This window comes from Aethalodelphis obliquidens, unplaced genomic scaffold (genome assembly GCF_003676395.1).
Source record: "Aethalodelphis obliquidens isolate GAN/ISIS:26980383/991018 unplaced genomic scaffold, ASM367639v1 scaffold1, whole genome shotgun sequence".
In the NCBI taxonomy this organism is placed as follows: Eukaryota; Metazoa; Chordata; class Mammalia; order Artiodactyla; family Delphinidae; genus Aethalodelphis; species Aethalodelphis obliquidens.
The window spans coordinates 54,365,157-54,378,714 of record NW_020837945.1 but is presented as its reverse complement, the minus strand read 5'-3'; the positions used below and the strand labels follow the sequence as shown (position 1 = coordinate 54,378,714).

The window sequence follows — 13,558 nt, the reverse complement described above, 5'->3', positions numbered from 1 at the left end:
TAGAGCCCGTGCTCCGCAACAGGAGAAGCCACCGCAATGAGAAGCCTGCATACTACAACCAAGACTAGCCCCCACTCGCCACAACTAGAGAAAGCCCGCGCACAGCAACAAAGACCCAACGCAGCCAAAAATAAATAAAAATTAAATCTTAAAAATAAATAAATAAATAATAAAATTTAAAAACTAAAATAAAAGGTCCACATGGTAAATGCTGCCCAGATGTGCATGAAGGGCAAATAGGAGTGTTAGAGCTGTGAGTTTCTTCATGATCATCAAAGAAAATATAGCGGGATGGGTGCAAAGCAGCTTCTGTGGAGAAATTTACATCAGTGATTTTGAAGAGGGGACCAAGAGACCAGGGAGCAGACCCAGCAGTTATTAAAGTGGGAACCGTTATTGTTTACTGAGAGGGTAGAAGGAGCTGCCTCTCTGCCTCTGCTCCCCACTGGCATGGTCCTTAAACTTTCAACAGCTGGGGAGATACCATTTCCTCAACAGGTGCTCAAAAAGTGATAGTTGAGAAACAGAAGTTCGCAGGGTAAACAGAAGTGCACAGGCTAACTTATATTACTTAAGAAAAGCTCTGATTTCCCTCAAAACTGCTATTTTTTACCTCTCATACCTCAAAAAGTAAGTATATACACACCACACATTCTTTCAGCTCTGAATCAGTTGCAGTTTCCAGGGTCTGAAACTTTTATCTGTGGTCTTCCTGTCAGATTTGGAGAAAGTGACACTTCTCTTTAACTTCTAATCTACAGTTAAAAGTGTCCTTTTTGTTACTACTTTAATGTTTATTCCTTAGTACTCATAGGGCCATATTCCTGACACAGTAAATACACACTAAGTGAAAGTCTGGGGAAAAAAAAAAAAACACGTGGATTCAAATACTGACTCTAAGCAGGGGCATGCCTTGGCTAAATGACCTAACCTCTGAATCTCTGGTTGCTCTATCTGGCTCTGGAGAGGCCCATCTAGCTCTAAATTATTTTAAGGCTCTATTTCTTGAGAACACTCTACAATAGACTTCAACACAACAAAACCTATCTGGCCTGTCTCTAACATTACGTCTTCAGCAAAGGCTTTAAACAGAAGTCTGAGGAGTGTAGTGATAGGACCAAATCTAAAAGGGGTTCTTTGTAGCTTATAAGTGAATTGCTTTTGAGAAAGCCTCTGTCGACATCTTACTTTGGCTCCTCCTCTAAACAAACTGCTGTGGGAGCCTAAGAAAAGCAGCTTTCAAATGTGCAAGTGCATAGATTTGGTGTTGCTGCCGCCAGGCTGCAACGGCTGCCAGAGGACCAGAGTGAGTCAAAGCAATTCTACACATCGCAGGCCTCAAGGTCTTCCCTTTACTTGGCAAACTATACACTGGGATCAGTCATCCAGCTAAATGTCAAGAGTCCCAAAGTCATTACTGGTGCAAAGGGTTCCAGTCTGAAACTTCCAAAATGATATAACTTAAATCATTACAAAGGAGATCTTTTTATGTTACTACAAACTTAGACTAATTTGTGAAAAATTAAAAGGGTAGTGAGACCATGACTCAGGAATTACATGATGTATGTGTTTGGAAGAACATTCACATACACCTTTTCTGGATCAAAGGTATTACTGGCACGTATTAAAAGAATCAAATAGAATCAACAGGAACCATTTTTAATGCTACTTACACAGTCTGAGAATTCTCAAAGATATTTACATCTGAATGCCTCATTTTCAGGCTCCTGTAACATTTGTTTCCAACTTTTAAGGCAATTATAGATGATTTACTTACAGGCTCTTTTCCCTTGAAAAATGTATCTCCGTAAGTATTATTAATGGTTTCGGTCAAAATACATCATATGTAAGCTTGAATGCACTTTATTTTTTCGAAAGGGAGAAGAATTAACTTTACTTTTGTGGTCACACCCCTCTGTAAAAAGTAGTTCATTTCTACCCTCCAACATAAATGAAACACTTGAAGGCTGTCACGGAAGACAGCTCCTCTTCTACAGACACTGTTCTATGAGACTTTTCACTGTTCTAGATGAAAATAAACTATCAAGTGAAAAAAGGTCTACATGTTTAGATATTAAGAAATGCATTTCTATCAAATAGGCTTCTTAATTTTGAAAGTAATTCTGCATGTAATATGTTACACTAATTTTTGAAAAAATATACAGTAGACAAACATCCTGAGTAAGAGATATTTCTAAGAAAAAATTTTGAAATAGGTCTTACTAATAATCTGTTCTCTTATCAAAGAACAATTTGTAAAAAGGAAAATCTTATTATAAAGGAGACACACTTTGATCTTAATCTTAATCTTCTTTCTCCAACAGCCTGACAATTTTTAAACTTTTGGCTATACTCTTAATTTGGGGAAGAAACTACACAACTCAGTTAAAGAGGAAATGAATAAAACAATTCTTATGGTTTGGAGAGATGGGGAATGGGTGGGTAATGAAGCAAAAATGCTGGGGGGTTGAAAGAAATGTAGAATAAAAGTTTATTATAAACAGATTTTAAATGGCCATTTTATCAGAAATTGAACTTTTTGACAGGATATAAAAACTCACTATCTTACTCCAAGAAAAACCTTTTCTTGAATCAAACAAATCTCACTGTTACTGAATCCCACACAAAGTTGTGTTACTATGTAACTCCTTGCATCACTTCTGTAAGGAATATTTTCTCTACCAACTTGCTCTTTTCTTCCTCATCAAAATTCTGCTAAAAACATAATGAATGTGGAACTCCTTCTCTTATTAACCTCAATAACTTGATTTAGGAATACTCATACTTATTTCGAATTCCTACTTTGTTCTTCATTCAAAATCACAGATTTCTAGAGTTAGAACAAACTTTAAAGATTATCCGTTCAACCGTGAAAGAGGAGGAAATTCAGGTCCAAATGAAGAAATTTGCTCAAGGTCCCAGAACTTGCTCAAGGTGAAAGAGCTGGGACTAGTAACAAAGTCATCCCTGGGATTAATTTTTCATTTTCATTCATCACTGAGGAAGTTGAAAAGGCAACATATAATAATAACTAAAAGTTTATTCATTTTATATTTTTTAAAACAAGAAAGCAAATCATTGACACTTTCCACAAAGTATAAAAATTTATTTTCATTAAATTTCATGTCATTGTGCTTTCCTGGTGGTGCAGTGGTTAAGAACCCACCTGCCAATGCAGGGTACATGGGTTTGAGCCCTGGTCCGGGAAGATCCCACATGCTGTGGAGCAACTAAGCCCGTGTGCCACAACTACTGAGCCTACGCTCTAGAGCCCACGAGCCACAACTACTGAGCCCGCGTGCCACAACTACTGAAACCCGTGCACCTGGAACCCATGCTCCACAACAAGAGAAGCCACCGCAATGAGAAGCCTGCGCACAGCAACGAAGAGTAGCCCCTATTCGCTGCAACTAGAGAAAGCCCGCGCACAGCAACAAAGACGCAACACAGCCAAAAATAAAAATAAATAAATTAAAAAAAAAATTCACGTCGTTAAATTTGTTTCATTAAAATGATCAACAGCCATTCAACATTCAAAACAAATGCATCCACTGCCTTGCCAACCATCTTGAAAAAAAGGCAAAACAATATATGAGAACTAAAAAGGAATTCAGACCTATGAGAAAATTCATAAGATCATAATATTATCCTGGAGAGGTTTGATTAACTCACCATACCATATTCCAACAGATGACAGAACTTAGTAAAACAAAAAAAAATACCATTGTCTCTATTCTTCCACTGTGTAGCTGCTTTTTACACCACCCCCTACTTCAACCTCTAAATGATTCACACATTACACTGAGGGTATATCCTATCTCAAGGAACTAGTGACAGTACAGCACATCACAAATTCAAAAACACTGTAAATGTTCCATGAAGTTTCTACCTGGACTACACAACATTTTCAACCTAGGTTTTTTCCATGAAATGCCACATTCAACTATGCTTGAAAACTGCAATCATATTATCCTAGATCTTCTTTAACTTAAAATACCATTTTGCATCATATGTCTCTATAAAGTAGCTAGGACCTTTCTACTAATAGGTCAAATCTTCCCAATACTTACTTTTCAAATTGTAATTTCAGAATAAGAACAATCTTTCTTATATAACCTGAACTAAGAATACATAAAATAATTAATGCACTTATTTTACACTTGAGGAGCTAAGCTGAAGAGATCCTTAAGGTTTCACATAAATAACTCTAAGACATCTGCTCTACGTCTCAATTCAACATTCCAGACATAAGATTACATTTCATCTAAAAGTCATCAGGCAGGAGGCAGCATTTCCAATTTGCCACGTTTTAATAATGAGTTTTGTCAATGGTCATAATTTGGTGTTTAGGGCTTTTCCCAACCATATTAATTTTTCTGTGCCTATCAGGGATGAACAGTCACAAGTGAAAACTTTGAAGATATATGATTTTCAAGAAAAGGATCTCAGAAAACAGAATCATAAAAGTAACCTGGATTTCTAACTGAAATACAATTTATTCTTTTAATACACTCTTCCATTGTGAATATTTAGTTATGCCAGAGACTTATCAACACTCTTTCTCCCTAAGTATTTACAGCAAGTCTCTCAAGTAGACAATCAGTTTGCAGTCCTAGATGGATCTAATAAGATGTGTGAATAGTTTTATACCACTGCACTCAATTTTACAGTTCCTAAAAGTCTTTGGGGATATCATTCTCAATATATATTGTTTCCGGTTTTGTCCATTTCATTCTTTGGATCGATTTTCTCTGGTGAACTAGAGCATTCATCGCTTTTTTACCAAACAGCACACACACAAAATTACAGTTTTCTTCCATCTTGTGAACAGTATTGAGATATATCCCTTGTCATGTCAACCTTGAGATGAAGATTCAATGTTTTCCTTTGAGGGTCAAAGAAATAATTCAAGAGAAAAATAGTAAGCATATTATCACTTAAGACTTCTTATTAACAGTCTCATTGGTGTTTACGCTCAAATTTGTCCAAATTTTAATATGAGATTACACTACATATGAATTTCAAGACTTCAAGTTACAGACAGAAGTTCTTATTACAGCAGCCAAAACCTAATCTGAATGCTTATTTTTATTTCTTTATACTACCCAAATCAAAGAACTTTTTGTTGGGCAACTGTAGACACTCAGCGGAGTCAATGAACATATTTCAGACAGCCGCTTCTTGTCTGTGAACCTAGAACTATTTCTGCTGAATGAAATGCAGGTTATACAGAGAGAAAAATTAGGATTCCCCCACCCAAAAAAAAAGCCTCCACTTAGCACAGCTGGAGGATGAAACAGCAAATGAAATATATATGTAAATCTCATTTAACTAGAAAGCAACTAACCGATATTCCTTGATTGACCACATGGGCCAGGAGGGGGTAACCTTTTAGAAAAAGTCAGGAATTATATAAACAAGCAAACATCAGCTTAAAAAACAAAAACAAACAAACAAAAAAACAACCTTCCAGAATGTCTTAGGCAGGAGGTGGAGAGGTTGTTGGTGTTGGTAGTGGGCAATTCACTAGATGTCTGTACCACATACTTCTTCAAACCTCCCACCTCTTCTACATACTATAAATATTTAAAACTGTGAAATAAGTGTTAATCATTAGAGTGATGACACCAAGCTCATCTTCCCATTAAAAAATAAGCTTCACTTACTATTAATAAGAAATTCAGTTGTGTACTAACATTTCTACAATGATTTTATTTACAAATATTAAAACTTCTCTAGCTAACTTTCAATGAGTAAGAAAAATTAACCAAAACATTCTTTTCTAAACAACTGTTCCAGTTTATCCTATAAATTTTATTCTAGGAAACTGGGACACTGATTTCATTCACTATACATCAAAATTACTACTTGGTAGGAAATATCTCTTCCTATTTATTCTAAATTGATATAAACTATATCACTGACCCAAATTTTGTCAATTGACATTTTTCTCTAAATTATCAGAAAAGAGCATTTTTCTCAAATGCTGTGATTGAGAAATAGCTAAGTCTAACATATAACACCTTTATCAAACTCAAATTCAGGTGTACTGACATACATACCGTTATGTGTATATGAATATCATCCTAATTTGGATCCATTTAATAATTCCTAAGAAAGGAGTCTATGACAAATCAACTAAGGAATAAAAAGTTCATCTGTTCCCCATTTCATGGTTCATGAGTCAGAGCAAGGGAGTAGGAAAGGCTTGGACTTGGCAGCCAGATAGGCCTGGCTATGAATTTTTACCACTACCAGTTGTCTAATTTAAGGGCCTCTCTGTTCACTCATCTATAAAAGTAGGCTAGTAGCTACTTCACAGGATGGTAAGAATGGAAACAGATAGTACAGAAAATCCCTTTTAGAATGCCTCACATATGCTGCCTTAAATATTTACTTGTAAAAAAACAGCATGACAGGATGTATTTTCTTTTTTTTTTCAAGCCCTCTGGCACCCCTCACCCTAAGAGATGCTTACGTAACTTCTAAGTGATCATCTCCATTTCCAAACTAATCTGTATCAGTAGATTTATTCAGAGTCATGCTTTAAGCCTTTCATTCTCTGAATCCAAACTCTGTGGGACTTCACAGTCTAGTCCCAGAATTTAATTCCTCAGATAGGCATTCCACATCATTTTTTGTGCCCTCCCTGCCTCACCCCAACTCTCGCCAAAATCCGGCCCCAAACTTCCATTGCCTTTCTCTATATCCAATACCCCAGAAGGTGTATTCAAGGCCCAGCTTCCTGCGTTTGAGTACTTCCTTGCCTCTTTTTATTTGCCCAGGGATCCCTTATTTAAAATGCCCCTTTCTCTCTTCCTCTCCATGCAGGTGGAAATAACAGCCCCTTCCTCCAAATTTCTTAGTTCCCTACAGCATGAGATATAAACTTCCTTGTGACCCTCTTCTGTTATTGGCTTGAATGATTATTTTACATCTGTTACTCTTAGCCTCTTATCGTTTTACCTCCACTACAGACACATCCACAGCACCATCATCGGTAGCCTCTTAACCACAGACAGTGAGTCTTACACAGAGTCCCCCATTGAAAATGATAGGCTTAAATCCTGTAAGATAAACTGGTCCAGGTTCATCCTACTCATAATTGTAAACTCTAAATGGAGGAGGGGGATGAGGAAGGGTGGGTATCCCTATGGGTCTTTGAAGTCCCCAGAAAAATGTAAAGGGAGAAACAGGAGAACGCAACCCCACTGCGATTTCACCATCCTTACTAGGTACAAAGAGTAAAAGAGCCAGAACCTCTCAACGAAAACTGTCTTTGAAATTATTTAAATGCAAATAATTTTACACAGACCCACCAAAAAAATCTCTGGCACATTTTTTAAAGTTTGAAGGAAAAAGAAACAATCCTTGAGTAAGCTCCAGTAAGAGCAGAAGAAAGGCTGTCTTGATGAGCTTTAATCTCGAGAGAACAGCTGACTGGATGATTCCATTCAGTGAAAAATCAGACTCACTCACTCTTGCCCTGGCACTGAGATCTAGACGTTCTCTGACTCGAGAGTTCCAGGGCACGGACTTCCCTAGGTCCAGAGAGGTCCTTCACAGTTGACAGGGTACTAATTGACGAACACAAATCCTGTGTTTACAGGGCAGCTTGAAACTCACAGAAAGTAACACCGCCATCTACCCAGTGTAAGGGCTAAGTAACAGAAATTATTATAAATGGATGAAAACAGCAGCCAAGATTCTCCTAAGCGCAAAACAGACCTTAACCAAAGAGCAATGATGCCATCATTCAAACAAGACACCGTGTGTGGCTAGCACAGGGAAAGGGAGTGAAGTATCCACCAGCAAAGCACAAAAGAAATGTACAGAATCTGAGGAAGATTTTGCAGGGGAAACAGTCTGGCACAGACACAGAAGAATACCATATTTAGTGATCTTTAACATTACGGTGCCCGGGTGAGCTTCCTAGGAGTCCCAATCCCTCAAAACAATTGTCAGTATTAAGGTGCTGCTGCTCTGCTTTCTGTTCTATTGCTTTTATTTTAAAAAAAAGAAAAGAGGGGCTTCCCTGGTGGCGCAGTGGTTGAGAGTCCGCCTGCCGATGCAGGGGACACGGGTTCGTGCCCAGTCCGGGAAGGTCCCACATGCCGTGAAGCAGCTGGGCCCATGAGCCATGGCCGCTGGGCCTGTGCGTCCGGAGCCTGTGCTCCGCAACGGGAGAGGCCACAGCAGTGAGAGGCCCGCGTACCGCAAAAAAAAAAAGAAAAGAATCAGTGATTTATTATTCAGATTTAATACAACCTAGTCAGCCTTTCAGAAATGTAGATTTTGCAACTAAGATAATGAATGGAAATTAACTTCAGGAAAACAGACTCATTCCTCACTTCTTTTTCCTCAAAATTACAGACCCATTTGAACATTTCACTGTTTTCTTATCCAGATACAAACTCCCACACAAAATGAATATTGCTATTCTAGCAACACCTAAATTTGAATGAAGTTATTCAGAACTATTTTAAAAAAGATGCTTTTTAGTAATACAGATAAATCTGTATTTTGTATAATTACATGAGTAATTACATAAAGCTCAACTTTGACCTTACTGTTGTATGTATTACTATCTTTGCCGTATAAAAAATATAAACCAAGAGTAAAAATTAAATGTGCAGTTCAAAATTTAGCATTTAAAAATTCCTCTTCCAAGTTAATACCATTCAGTGGAAAATCTGTAATAAATGCATTTCCTAGTTTCTACCAAAGGAAAATTTTGTATCACTTGTTTATATATATTTATAAATTTTCTACTGTATTTAAACATGATCCAACTTATTAACACAATGGTGCATTTTTAATATTTGTTGCAACTTAGTCATTAGAGAATATATGGTTCTTTTTCAAAAGACATTAAACTAAAATACTAAATGACTAGGTTTTCAGACGCACTTTCAAGTCTGTCTAAATTAAAATACTAAGTGAATTAGTATTACAAAAGAAACTTATAACTGATAAGTTAAAATATTAATGTGAACATTTAATAGGTCAAGCCTTTTACATTAACCAAAGTCACAATATAAAGGCAGTTAGAGTGAGCATAAAAGGATGTTTCTCTCCATGTATTCCTGAGGAACAAACAGTAATCTGTTCTAGAGATAGGATGGTATTAACTGCTTCTTTCAGAACAGAACATTTGGTGTAATATGGTTTTGTAGAGTTCTGTGAAGGAAGCGGTTAGGAGGAGTGAATTATCACTGGTAGCCTGGATTCTGGGTCCTCATGGCAGGATTGCACAGTAAATCTCCAGTGTTTCACGTGTACTGAGGCTGGAGGTGAGTTTGGAGGTTAACGACTGGTCTTTCACTGAGTATTTTAACATTAAAAACAAAAAAAACCTAAAAAGATTTTTTAAATCCCATTTAGAATTAAGTTAATGTTATTAAAAATAGATCCTCATTTTAAAAGTCTTCTCCCTTTTTCATTTGTTTTTTTGGTTACAAAACTTTTCGCTTGCCTTACTCTCTTATTAACCTAAAATTTGCCTGACTTCCATGGGATTTTTCACAAAGCAGATCCATAATATCTTGACAAGATTCGATTATTCTGTGTCCCTTAATGAAAGAAAGAGCCTCCTTAATCCTGGTTAATGCTCAGATAGACAGCTCTCTGGCCAGGACCCTCAGGAGTGATTGGGCAGTGTTTACAATTTACAGAAAGTTAAGACAGTTTGTGTCCCTTGCCCCGTGTAGTCTGCTCTCTGGCTTCTTTTGCCTCTGATCCAGGGTTCAGCGGTATACTCACAAAATGAATTCTGGACAAGTAACAGGTTCAGGAAACACTAGTCATGTGCAAATCCGAAGAGTCAGATAACTCCTTGAAAGGGGTTATAGCACAAATCTATCTTAGAGTGAGAGTCCCTGCAACAGCTATAGGAAGGCAGCGAGCGAAGGAGTTCAGGTCTCACTCGCCATTTACCTTGGGTTGAGGAGTTCCTAGCAGAGAAACCACAGGAGAAAGGAACGGGCAACTTGCCTCTAGCACCAGATAAAGACAGACCCATAGACTTCAAGGATCCACAACAGTTAAAACCGAAAGTTAAAACCAACACTGACTCAAAGATGGTAGCTGGCAAGTAAAAGGAGATGTGGAACTAGGTGGTACAGCAAGTAGCAAAGGGAGGATGCACTGCCCCACTCACAGCTGAGGGGCTGGGGTGGGGGTGGGGGGTGGAAGAGGCCAGGACTCAAGGTTTTGCGCTGAACAATGCCTGGGCTGCCTGGTGAAAAAAATTGGGAAGCCAAAGGAATTCATTATCCTTTCTCAAAGAAAGATAAATCTATTCTTTCTCCAGAACAAATCAAAGCTAAATAATATGAAGGGAAGTTCGATGTATGCCCCACTTGCTACGGTTATGAGAGACAATAACTGGCAGGTTGCTGTGACATAGCCCGGTAAGGTAGATGGATTCAGGCTTTGGTAGTGGTGCCCAGACATCCCATGAGAAACTGTATTTCATTTCCATTGAAGATAAAATACAAAAAGGTTGGAGTCAAAAGCGTTCTTACAAATCACTGTTCTACCACTCTCATTTTGCAAAAACCCAGAGTGAAGCTCAAGAAGAAATGACTACTTATGGTTTACAAAGCTACCCACAGGCAGAACTGTTTACAGTATGCATGATTTTTGCCCACTGCTTTTAGGGTAATTATTGCTGAGCTGGGAAAATGCATTTCCGTCCTTACTACATTTACGTCTTTCCTTTCTTCATTCAATAAACATCAATTGATTAATAAGTACTAGGCACTAGACCAGAACCTGGAAGACTCCCCTGGAAAACCTCAGAAAATGAATGTGGTAGATAGTGGTACCAAGTTTGACAACAGGCAAAACACTGAAGTCAGTCAACTAAAATCACAGACCATCAAGTACAAAGTACCAAGTTAGGAGGAACTGTGATATGAAAATTGGAATGGATTGTGCAAGCATAATCAGATACCAAAAGAACCAATGGCTGAGAAAAACAGAAGTAGGTGAAGGACAGAAAAGGGGAAAGAGTGGCAAATAGAAGTTGTCATTTACTCGAGCTTTTGGGACTTTTGCAACACAGAACAAAACACAGGTTGCTCTTTCTCTATCTCAATTCAAATTAAGGAAAAAAGAAATCAGTAAAAGATGTGTACATTTCTCTGCCCAAACTATCTTTAGAAGGCAGGAATAGCTGACAACTTTCATTTAACATGAGAACATTACATTATTATGATGTAGTTTTCCTGGGAGAAAACACTTAGCTAGCAAACATACCCAGCTATTTCAGGATGTCTGGACTTAACTGGGTTTGAGAAAAGGTGTGAGTGACAACTGGAAAACTAAGAAATACAAGCAGCTGCTGCAAAGGATGAAACTAATTTTTAAAAGGTCATCAGGATTATTGCTAAAATGGTGTTACAGGCAATTTACAAAATTATTTTTTAAAAAATCTGGTCATTTAAAAAAACTATATAAGAGATATAGAATGAGAACACTTATACTCAGCTAGAGGGAGGATTAAGATGTAACAAGTTCTATGTAAATCCATTTGCCATGATCCTACAGAGTTTGAGGTTGGGTTGACGTAGCATTTCTACCCATGAACATATATCCTAGAGTGCATAAAGAGGCATGAATAGGACTCTCAAGACTTTTTCCTTTGCAGTTTTATCTCCCATAACAAAAACTGGAGACAATCTAAATAGCCATCCAAAGAAAGTGGATAAATAAATTGTGGTATTTTCATACAATGAAATACAACTGTGATCATAAATGAATTACAGGTATAAGAAAGGATGAATCTCTCAAACATGCTGAGTGGCAAAATAGGTGTTGCAAAAGAAAACATATAGTATTAATATTTATATAAAATTCAAAAACAAGCAAAACTTAACGTAGGGGATACATAAAACGTGGGGAAAAACTATAAAGGAAAACATGGAATTAATAAACTCAACATTCAGGATTGTGGTGGTAGTTAAAGAGAGGTGATGGAATCTGGGCCAGGCATAGCTCTATTTCCTAAGTTAGTGGTAGGTACTCAGTTATTCACGTTAATGTTATTCTTTGTATCTTATTCACATGTTATAAATACTCCTTGTATATATAGCATTTTCTAAATACTATGAGGTTTACTTCTATTTTTAAAAAGCTCTCAGAAATAACACTATATTTAACAAACTATTTTAAAGGTACGTTTTAAGTATCTGCAAGTAACAAGTACCTAGCACACACTCAGGACTTTATAAAATTATCTCTTTTAATTCACAGAGAAACTCTCTGAGGTAAACATTTTCATTTTCAGTTTACATAGGAGGAAACTGAGATGTCTGTTACGTAGATTGCCCAACATTACATAGTTAGCAGCGGTAGAATTCAAACCATATCCAACTCTGAAAACCATGGTGCGCCCGTAGGTAGGACTATCTAAAATACAACAGCACAGATAAATTTCCAACATAAACACAAAACTGACTTGTTATACTGAAGTTTACTATTTTAATTCATCTTAGCATTTATAATGCAACCCTAGATCATATTATAATATTGACAGTCTGTATTAACTTTATGTCACAGTACCTCATTATTACTTCATAATCACAATTTACTGTTAAACTCTATAAATTCTAAAACTGGCAACAGATACCAAGTATGTTTATGGAAATTCTCAATTCGGCTGTACTTCTTTTCATAACTTGACTTCCTCTAAGACTGGAAGTTTAAGGAGAGTTAGCTGCTGGTAGGCTGAAACACAGCATTCTCATTTCACTGCCCTCCCATCAGGGACTCGTTTGCAAGCAAGCAAACAGGCTTGCCAAGTGAGAAATTACTCACTTCCACCCTCTTTTTCCTCATCTTTCTTCCAATAATACTTCAGAACCTAATTTTAAACTCATGCAGGAAACCTGATTAATACCACCTGCTTTTCTCTGCTCCATTAACTCTGGGCCTCTTTGGCACACATACAACACACTCACTTATATAATTATTTGTCAGCTTTGTACTTCGGTGTTGTTTTCATTTGCATGTGTGTCCAGCCTGCAAGAGCCACTGAAAAGTGTTTACAAGTTTATTGCTTCTGAGCTATGCCCTAACTCATTCTTCTTTGCCCAAAGCACCATCAACTGTGCTCCGTAAACAGTAGTCACTTAATAAATGCTGATTGACTTACTACAGCAGAACAATTCGCCTCTGGTATTTCTCAATGTCCCAGTGACTCCTCCACATCTACAAACATGCTGGAGATGATACCAGGTACCGTTAGAGGCTTGGGGTCTTCCTGAGGGTGCCTGGGACAAGAAAAACACAGAGAGAGACCAAAGACAGTCAGGAGAAACACAGAGAGAGGGAACATGGAAATAAACAGAGGACAGAACAGAGTGAGAGGAGTCAAAGAGTCAGGAGTTACGAGAGACACTCAGAGACAGGGAAGAGGTCAGCAATCCAAACTTGGGTTTTAGGTTGGAAACCACATTTTTGGTATTATTGACTCCTATTATAGGTGCATTCATGTTACTAAATTTATGATATAACTGACTACTTCAAGGTTATTTCTAAGGTTTTTCAGAGC

General features: G+C 37.4%; 1 protein-coding gene across 8 annotated transcripts in view; it reads right to left on the bottom strand.

Annotated features, from left to right (window-relative positions):
• Window positions 1-13,558, bottom strand: part of BBX (BBX high mobility group box domain containing) — a 282,218-nt gene that overhangs the window by 128,819 nt on the left and 139,841 nt on the right. The window contains exon 4 of one of the 8 annotated variants that reach the window (XM_027104053.1): window positions 13,160-13,277. The exons of the other annotated variants lie outside the window; for them this stretch is intronic. The gene's annotated coding sequence lies outside the window, so the exon portion shown is untranslated. The remainder of the gene's footprint in view (window positions 1-13,159; window positions 13,278-13,558) is intronic. 8 annotated transcript variants of the gene reach the window in all.